The sequence below is a fragment of the Alexandromys fortis genome, unplaced genomic scaffold (assembly GCF_014885135.2).
Source record: "Alexandromys fortis isolate MF-2015 unplaced genomic scaffold, M_Fortis_MF-2015_v1.1 scaffold_93, whole genome shotgun sequence".
Lineage (NCBI taxonomy): Eukaryota > Metazoa > Chordata > Mammalia > Rodentia > Cricetidae > Alexandromys > Alexandromys fortis.
The window spans coordinates 3249017-3257285 of NW_026067970.1; positions in this window are offsets into that span (position 1 = coordinate 3249017).

Consider the following 8269-nt stretch of genomic DNA (forward strand, 5'->3'; position numbering starts at 1 on the left):
GGGGGAAGGAGAGAGGACTAAGGGGGAAGGAGGGAAGACTAAGGGGAAAGGAGGGAGGACTAAGGGGAAAGGAGGGAGGACTAATAGAGAAGGAGGGAGGATTAAGGGGGAAGGAGGGAGGACTAAGGGGGAAGGAGGGAGGACTAAGGGGGAAGGAGGGAGGACTAATAGAGAAGGAGGGAGGACTAAGGGGAAAGGAGGGAGGACTAAGGGGAAAAAGGGAGGACTAAGGGGGAAGGAGGGCGGACTAAGGGGGATGGAGGGAGGGACTGAGGGGAAAGATTGATGGTTTTCTTTACAAGTCTTTTGAAAGTACTTGACTTTTAAGTTAAGCACATTTATTGCCTTTTTACAAACTAAATCTAAGTAGGCAAAAGGTCTATTAATATGCCAGAAATAATTTGCAAATTGTAGATAAATGCAGTCCCTTTCCCTCCGCTATTAGAATTGGCCTTTCTGGAGAACAAGCTGCCCCTCTGGTTTGCCCTGTTCCCTCTGCAAACCGTTTTAAGCAAATTCTTTGGAGCCCATCAATCTGTCAATTAGAAGAAAATGCAAAGGGAACAGCAGGAATCATGACTGCAAGGAAACAGTTGCCATCCCATAAAATTATTGCCTTGACCAAATTAGAATAAACCTGTCAAGATGTTGTTTAACCATCTTTATGTAAAAATCAAAATGGTCTGACTTCAGCTGTCAGCCAGGCTCTTCTAATCTGTCTGTAGCTTAGTCCTGGAGTCTATTGCCAGTGGTACTTAGAGTCTGGGGAGATGTCCTCGCTAGATGGTGAGAGCAGAGCCCCTGCCTTTCCCCTGGTGGCCTCCAGAACTCTGGCTGCCTCATTCTTAAGCAAAATATCCCAGGTGACGAAAAAGTGAGAGGGCAGGCTTGACTGAGGGAGTCTGGAGGTGGAGGCAGGCTGACTCTCCAGCAAGTCACCCTTGCTGTTCTGCTCCCATCCTCTCACAAAGAGAGAACTGAGCAAGGATCACACCTCCCACCTTTGCAATTACTCCATCAGGACCTGGAGACAGGGGAGCACTCACGTGTGGACATGCTCTAGACCTCTCTACTGGGAATTTCTGTCTTACAACAGCTATGTTGAGAGATCATCATATACTATACAATTTACTCCCTTGCAATGCAAAAACCAAAGGTTTTTGCTATATTTTCAGAGTTTTACAGTCACTACCGCAATCTCTTTTGGATTTTCATTCCTCCCAAATCCTACACCCCTTAGAAGGCACCTCCCTTCTCTCTTCCAAACGATTTGCTAAACACATGTAAACCTTCCCTCAACAGAGACAGAGACATAGAAAAACACAGAGACAGAGAGACAGTGACAGAGAAAGGGACAGACAGAGACTACAGAAGAGAGAGACAGAGAAAGGGAGAGACACAGAGATGGGGGCAGGCAACCATTGTTCTTCCCCTTTTGTCTCTAAAGATTTGCTTTCCCTGAACAGTTCATAGAGATAAAAATCAAGCAAGCTATTGTCTCCATGACTAGTTTCTTTCATGCAGAGCAATGTTTTCTATGCTCATCACGCCGAGTGTGTCAGTGTGTGCTATGGTAGAATAATGTTCCAGTATGTGGACATTCGGTATTTTGTTCATGTATTTCTCAGTTGATGGACATTTGAGTTATTTCCACTTTTAGGCTATTATCAAAGTAGTTTTTGTTTTCGTGTGTGTATGCGTGTGTGTGTGTGTCTTTTGAATCCTGAGCCTCTCACATGTTAAGCAAGTAAGTGCTTTACCATGGGACTATATTCCCAGACTAATTCCCAGCTTCAATGCCTGTTTTTATTCTCTTGTCCATGGTTAATGGAACTGTTTGGGAAGGATTAGGAAGTATGGTCTTGTGGAGTAGATGTATCATTGTTGAAGGAAGTGCGTCACCGGGAGTGGGCTTTGAGATTTCCAAAGCCCACACCAGGCTCAGTCTCTCTCTTTCTCAGCTGCCTGTAGATCAGAATGTAAAGTTCTCAGCTGCTGCTCCTGCACCATGCCTGCCTGCTTCCTGCCATGATGAGCAAGTACTAACTCTAAACTGCACACAAGTCCCCAGTAAGATTCTTTTCCTTTCTAGTTGCCTTGGTCCTGGTGTTTCTCCCCAGCGCTAGCACAGTGACAATGGTACTTGCCTACACACGTAGGAAAGGAATTACAAAGTGCTATGGTAATGCTATTCTAATATTTAATTTTTTTTTTTTTTTTTTGCTTTCTTTCAAGACAGGGTTTCTCTGTGGTTTTGGAGCCTGTCCTGGAACTAGCTCTTGTAGACCAGGCTGGTCTCGAACTCACAGAGATCTGCCTACCTCTGCCTCCCGAGTGCTGGGATTAAAGGCGTGCGCCACCACCGCCTGGCAATATTTTAAATTTTTATTTTTATTCATCTTTATAGGTGTGAGTGTACATCAAATGTGTGCAGTGCTTAGAAAGGCAGAAGAGAAGGTGACATTGGATCCCCTGGAACTGGAATTACAGGTGGCTGTAAGCGACCCAACATGTAGCTGGGAACCAAACTTGGATCCTGCAGAAAAAATATAAAGGACCCCGAGCCATCTCTCAGCCTGCTCCTAAACCTTCTGAGCATTGGCTGGCTGTTTTCTGAAAATGTTTCTCATTCTAAGTTTCCAGCAACAGATGAGCGTTTTTACTTTGCTGCACCCCTGGTCAGCGCTTGCTGACAAGTGTCTTTTTCGTTATCCTAACTGCTATGACCTCATTTCCCATCCTTTCAATAAGGTCTCATCTTTGATTTTACCTCTGTGTTTCATAACACATGGGCTTAAAATAGAAACTGTTTTATTAAAATTCCAAAATAGGATACAAAAGGCCAACAAAGACCACTTGAACTTCTGTGGTCCATTTAGAGGACTGTCCTGTACTTGGAAGAAAACTTATGCGGGAATTAACACAGATATGAAAAGCCAAGCCTTTTTGCTAGTCCGTGGCAGCTGCCGAGGACACACTCCACCTAACATCTGTTTCAAGCTCCCTTACAGGAGATTAAGACCATTTGGGTTGGAGCAGTGAGAGGCTGCGGGGAAAGGGGTTTGCTGCCAGCCTTGATGACCTGGGTTCGCTCCTAGGACCCTACATGGCAGAAGGAGGGAACTGACTCCTGAAAGTCATCCTCTGACCTCAGCACACACACAGCAAAGTAGAATAAAAAGGAATTAAAAGCACTCTTCCTTCATCTTTGTGTCAACAGTTCCAGAGTGAGTGACCCAAGTCAACATGACCGTAGGGCAATAAGGGAATTATTCTCACCAGTTAGTGGCAAGCACAATGACAAACATACATGGGCAACTAAGGCAGGAAGATTACGGGTTCCGGGCACCTGGTGATAAGACTGGCAGAGAGAAGAAACTCAGAGCATTCGGCCTTGGTCAAAGAGGCTTCTGTTTGTAGGAAGTGATTTAATAGAGAGACTCACAACTGATCAAAATAGCGGTGAGTAAGTGACTGTTGTATGCTTAGCCCTAAATCGGACATCAGTATCACTCTCTCTGAGGATCAGGGAACATCAAGAAGAGGAGGAGGAAGAATATAAGAGCTGGGGGAATGTATGGAGGATGGAGAGGAGTGCCATGAAATGCTGTCTCCTGGACACATTATGGCCACTGCACTCATGAACTAACTAACTACCTAGGCAAGACTGGGTCCTTCGGCATCCATCGTGGAAGCAGAAAGGGCTCCTGGTGCTCTACCTCTCTTGCAGAACCGTTTAACAACTAATGATCACGGAGGAGGGGGACTCAGTGTCGTCCATGGTAGTCTTTAGTAACCTGCCCCTGTTTACCCTTCAGGCAACCCCAATTAAACTCAATGGGTCACCAAAACAGCATCAAGAAGACATGAAAGTAGTTGGAGGACATTATGGGAAGAAGGGGTATAGCACTAGTGAGAGAAAGATGAGGAAGGGCGATGTGGGAGAGAAAGTGATCAAGATATACATGTATGGAATTATCAAATAATAAATAGAAAAGATGGTCCTGGGTAAGTGTCATTATATATATATATATCTTATATATATATATATAAGTGTCATATTATATATATATATATCTTAGTGGTAAAAGGCCTTCCCAGGATGTATATGGTCCTGGGTTCAATCCCAGCATCACAAAAATAAATAAACTGATAAATAAAATAGATTCTCAGATTTTAAAGGCAATCTCAACATCAGATAAGAATAACTAGCTTATCATTTTTATACTCAGGCCTTGCTCTCAAAAATAAACTATTTAAATATGTGATTTTTCCTTAGAGTTCATTTTCAAAATTAGAGTTTACAAGGATACAGTACTGTTCTGCCCCAAATGACCAAACAGAAGTGCAAGCTGAACACTTTCACCTACCAATCGTCATCACACCGAGGCGCAGTTCCCGAGCCTAATTGCTCTCCGTAGGCATGAGAGCCATGAAGGGGAGGGGCAGGTCTGTGAGGCGACTGAGACACTCAGGGAGCTAGGACACCTGTGAAATAATTAGGCCATGTCAGAGATACGCCTTGTGGCACATATGTCCTCAGAAAGGACATATATATACACACATATACATATGTATGTACAACGGAAAACGTCCCTAGTGAACAAAGGGTGGCAGAATTCTTTGCCATTCCTTTTCTCTTGTCTGGGCTGGCCCTGTAGCTTGTTTCGTCTAATAAAATATAGCAGAGGTGACACTGTGTGACTTCTGAGGCTGAGCCTTAAGAATCCATAGTTTCTAGTTCCATGCACTGGAAACACTTAATCTTAGAGTCTGGACCCTGTACTGTGACAACCTGTGTGCTGGAGACAGCCAGCGCCAGCTGCTAGCAATGCTTCCAAGTCTCTTAGAGACTGTAGTCCAGTGGTGTGTGCAGGTCCTACAGCCATAGCCAACACCCCTTGGAGCAGAGGAACCCCTCCGCTGAGCCACCCAACCCACAGAATGGCCAGATGGGAAAAATGGCTGTAATCTAAAGCCACTGTGTTTGGGCTCAGTTCATTATGTAACAATAAATAATTCAAATAATTCCTGATTTGTATTTATTGGGAAGTGACACCAATTCACGATTCTACGCATGTTCAGTGAAGCCGAGTGGGGCAGTAATAAGGCTTTCTGCCTTTCAGGCAGATCCCGGGAGAAACGGCTTCGTTGGCGGTGGGAGAATTAATAAGAACAATGCAGCAAAGTGAGACAGACTGTGCTAAGTCAGCAGCATCGGTGGCGGAGTGCAGGAGCCTTATTGTCCCGTTAAGGTAAGCAATTCAATTACCGCAGGATGTACAAAGTGAAACAGCAAACCCTTGGTGTGATGAGAAGGCACGTAACGTGGTGGCTGTGAGGAGCCTGGTGGAATCAATAAAGTTTATGAAAATGAAATTAGTTGTGCATGAACGTGGGGAACAAATATAGAACATGTTCTGCATTTAGGAAATGAGCATAGGGCCTTTTACGGTTGGCAGGCTTGTCTGGAGTTTCAAAAGGGCTAACTATACCCACGTGTGGCTGGTTGTGTAGCTCTGGGGTGGAGCACATGGCTAGCACACATGAAAACAGCCCTGGCTTGGTCCTCGGCACCACAAAATAAACAAGCAACAAAAAGCCATATGCTGCCTAAGTTGTTTTTATTATGCCCAGAACTGTTTGGTCTATCGTGAAGGCTCTATTTTTGTCCGCGTGTCTGTTACCTGTCCCTCTGCCTCCTAACGGGTCCCATTAACACTACCTTGGAAGCTTTCTGTTATAGCTTCATCAGTAATTAATTGCTTTCCTCGTTGAATTCTGATGACAATTCTCGTGTTCTCAGAACAGCGGCTCACCCTTTCTTAGTTCCTGGTCACGTGATACATAATTAAGCAACAACTACATCTTTTTTCTACTTGCTGTGCTCTCTAAAGAGTAAAACGTTATTGTAGATAAGGAAAAAAAGTTACACAGTGGGTACTCGGTACATAAATGGATAGAAAATTCAATGGATGGGTGGATGGGTGAGTGGGTGGATGGGTGGGTGCTCCTTAAACTCAAAATCAATAGAATACACAAGACAGGAGGGGAAGAGTTAAAACAGGAAGGGTCGGAGCATCGCAGTACTGTTGAAAACTTGCCCTCCAGCAATATTTTTTAGATTCCATGTTTGTCTGGGGATAGATTTACTATTCTAGAGTATGAAAAAGATGCTGCTGCCTCTTGGTATAGTCAGTGGAAAGGTCACAACATTAAGCTTGTTTGATTCTTCAAAACCCTCTACCTGATATGTCCAAAAGAGGCAAACGTAACTGGGACCATGATGCTAGGTTGAAAACCCTACCACCGGGCAACAGCAGGAAAGCATTGTGGCGTCACATAGCACTAGGCAGAGATGTCTAAATTTCTCCACGTTCTTGGACTCCATTCCTTGTAGACAGATTTGACGGGTTTGAAGGCAGATGCTCCTGCCGCTCTGAAATCTCCCTAGGTGTTTCTAATGGGCAGTCAGGGCTAGCCTCCAATTAGTGCCCTAGAAGCTTGCGCTCTGATCCAGACACAATGATAAGGACCACAGTGTATACAGGACACTGGCAACAGAACACAAACACTGTCTGCCTATGAAGAGAGTCATGTTGTATAGGCATTAAACCCACTGACGTTTACGGGGTGCCTATGATGTGCTAGGCCCGTGCCTGCAGGGTCTGGGCCAGAGGGATAGGCAGTTCTCACCGAACTTATAAGTGTACGCAGGATCTCAGGCATTAAATAATAAACATATGTATAATTACAAATTACGACACATTCTATAGAGGAAAGGACTTGATATAGACACGCCCAACTGAGACACAGCAGGGCCAGAAAAAGAAAAATAAGAGAAGTACTATTTGAGTTGAGAGTGAAGAATGAAATGTATGTGAGGAATTGGAGGTTAATATTTAGGTCAAACCTCATGAACTTGCTGATATTTAACCATTTATGGCCATCACAGTGGCACTGTGAATGGTTTAGACTAAAAGGCACAAGCAGAGGCAAGAGCTTCCGCATTCTACTACACCGGAGCAGGGAGGAGCAGCTGTCAGTGAGAAGTATTTGTAGATCCGGCAAGATGGCATGGTAGGTAAATATGCTTCCCACACAAGCCTGATGACTTGATGCCCAGATTCCCCACACGAACCATGGCGTGCGCATGCCCACACTCTCACTACTCTCTCTCTTCCTCTCCTGACTGCCTCGCTCTCTTTCTCCAAGTAAAATTAAAACAAGAAAGAGAGAGAGAGAGAGAGAGAGAGAAGAGAGAGAGAGAGAGAGAGAGAGAGAGAGAGAGAGAGAGAGAGAGAGAGAGAGAGGCGCAGAGAAACTCCCCTGAGGCAGCAGGTAAGAGACTTGCATAGAATGTCAACACAAAGGGAAGTGAGGGTATCCCTGTTCTAAGGGGGAGCGACTTCCGGGAAACACCATTCCTTTTCCTGTCAGACATGCAACAAAATGTCTGGCTCTTCCTGGAAAGATGGGCACACCAGTTTGGAAAGACAGAGAGACCTTGATGGGCAGAGCACAGGAGAGGGACAAGGCCTAAAGCAATCGAAGGTTCTGTTTGGAAAGGCTGTTCTCCAAGCGAGTTGCATGAGCGGTTCTGCATGTAGTGACCCCAAGCAAGAAGCAGATGTCCACACTTGGACACTAAGAGAGCACAGTTTGGAAGGAGGGAAAAGTAGATTACATACTTGGATCTTTCTCAGGTCTTGGCAGCCAATCTTCCCCTGGCCAAACCAAACCAGAGCTAAGGATCAGGAAGCCAGGGATGCAATACTTAAAGACCAGCTTCTAGAAGCAGGGAGAAGAGCAGAGGAAGAGGAGAGTGAAGTCGTCTCAAAGTCCCTATGAAAGAGCCCCAGACCTGAAGACCCCTGGGCCAGGCAGAGCCCATCCAAGGACTGCATCACGAGTTGTCAAGGTTTATTTATGCCTTCATTTGCTAAGGCTGTAGTAGGGTTCTACAGAGATCTTAGTGGGCACACATTCTCAGCTCCTGGTCGGTGCCAGCAGTGTAGGCAGCGCTGCATAAGGTTGAGATGTAGGCTCTGGAATCACAGTCAGGGGTCAGCCACTCTGTGTGTGACCCTAGGTGAGTTATTTAACTTCCCTGGGCTTTCAGTTCTCTCATCCAGACTCCGGAGGCGAAGGTTCTCCTGTGGGCATTCTAAGGGTGGAAGAGCTGTGCGGTGCGCAGTGGAACTGCCCCTGGGGAGCATCAGAGCCCTAGCTCGGTGCTTCAACATGGAAGCCCTGGGCTCCTTCATGA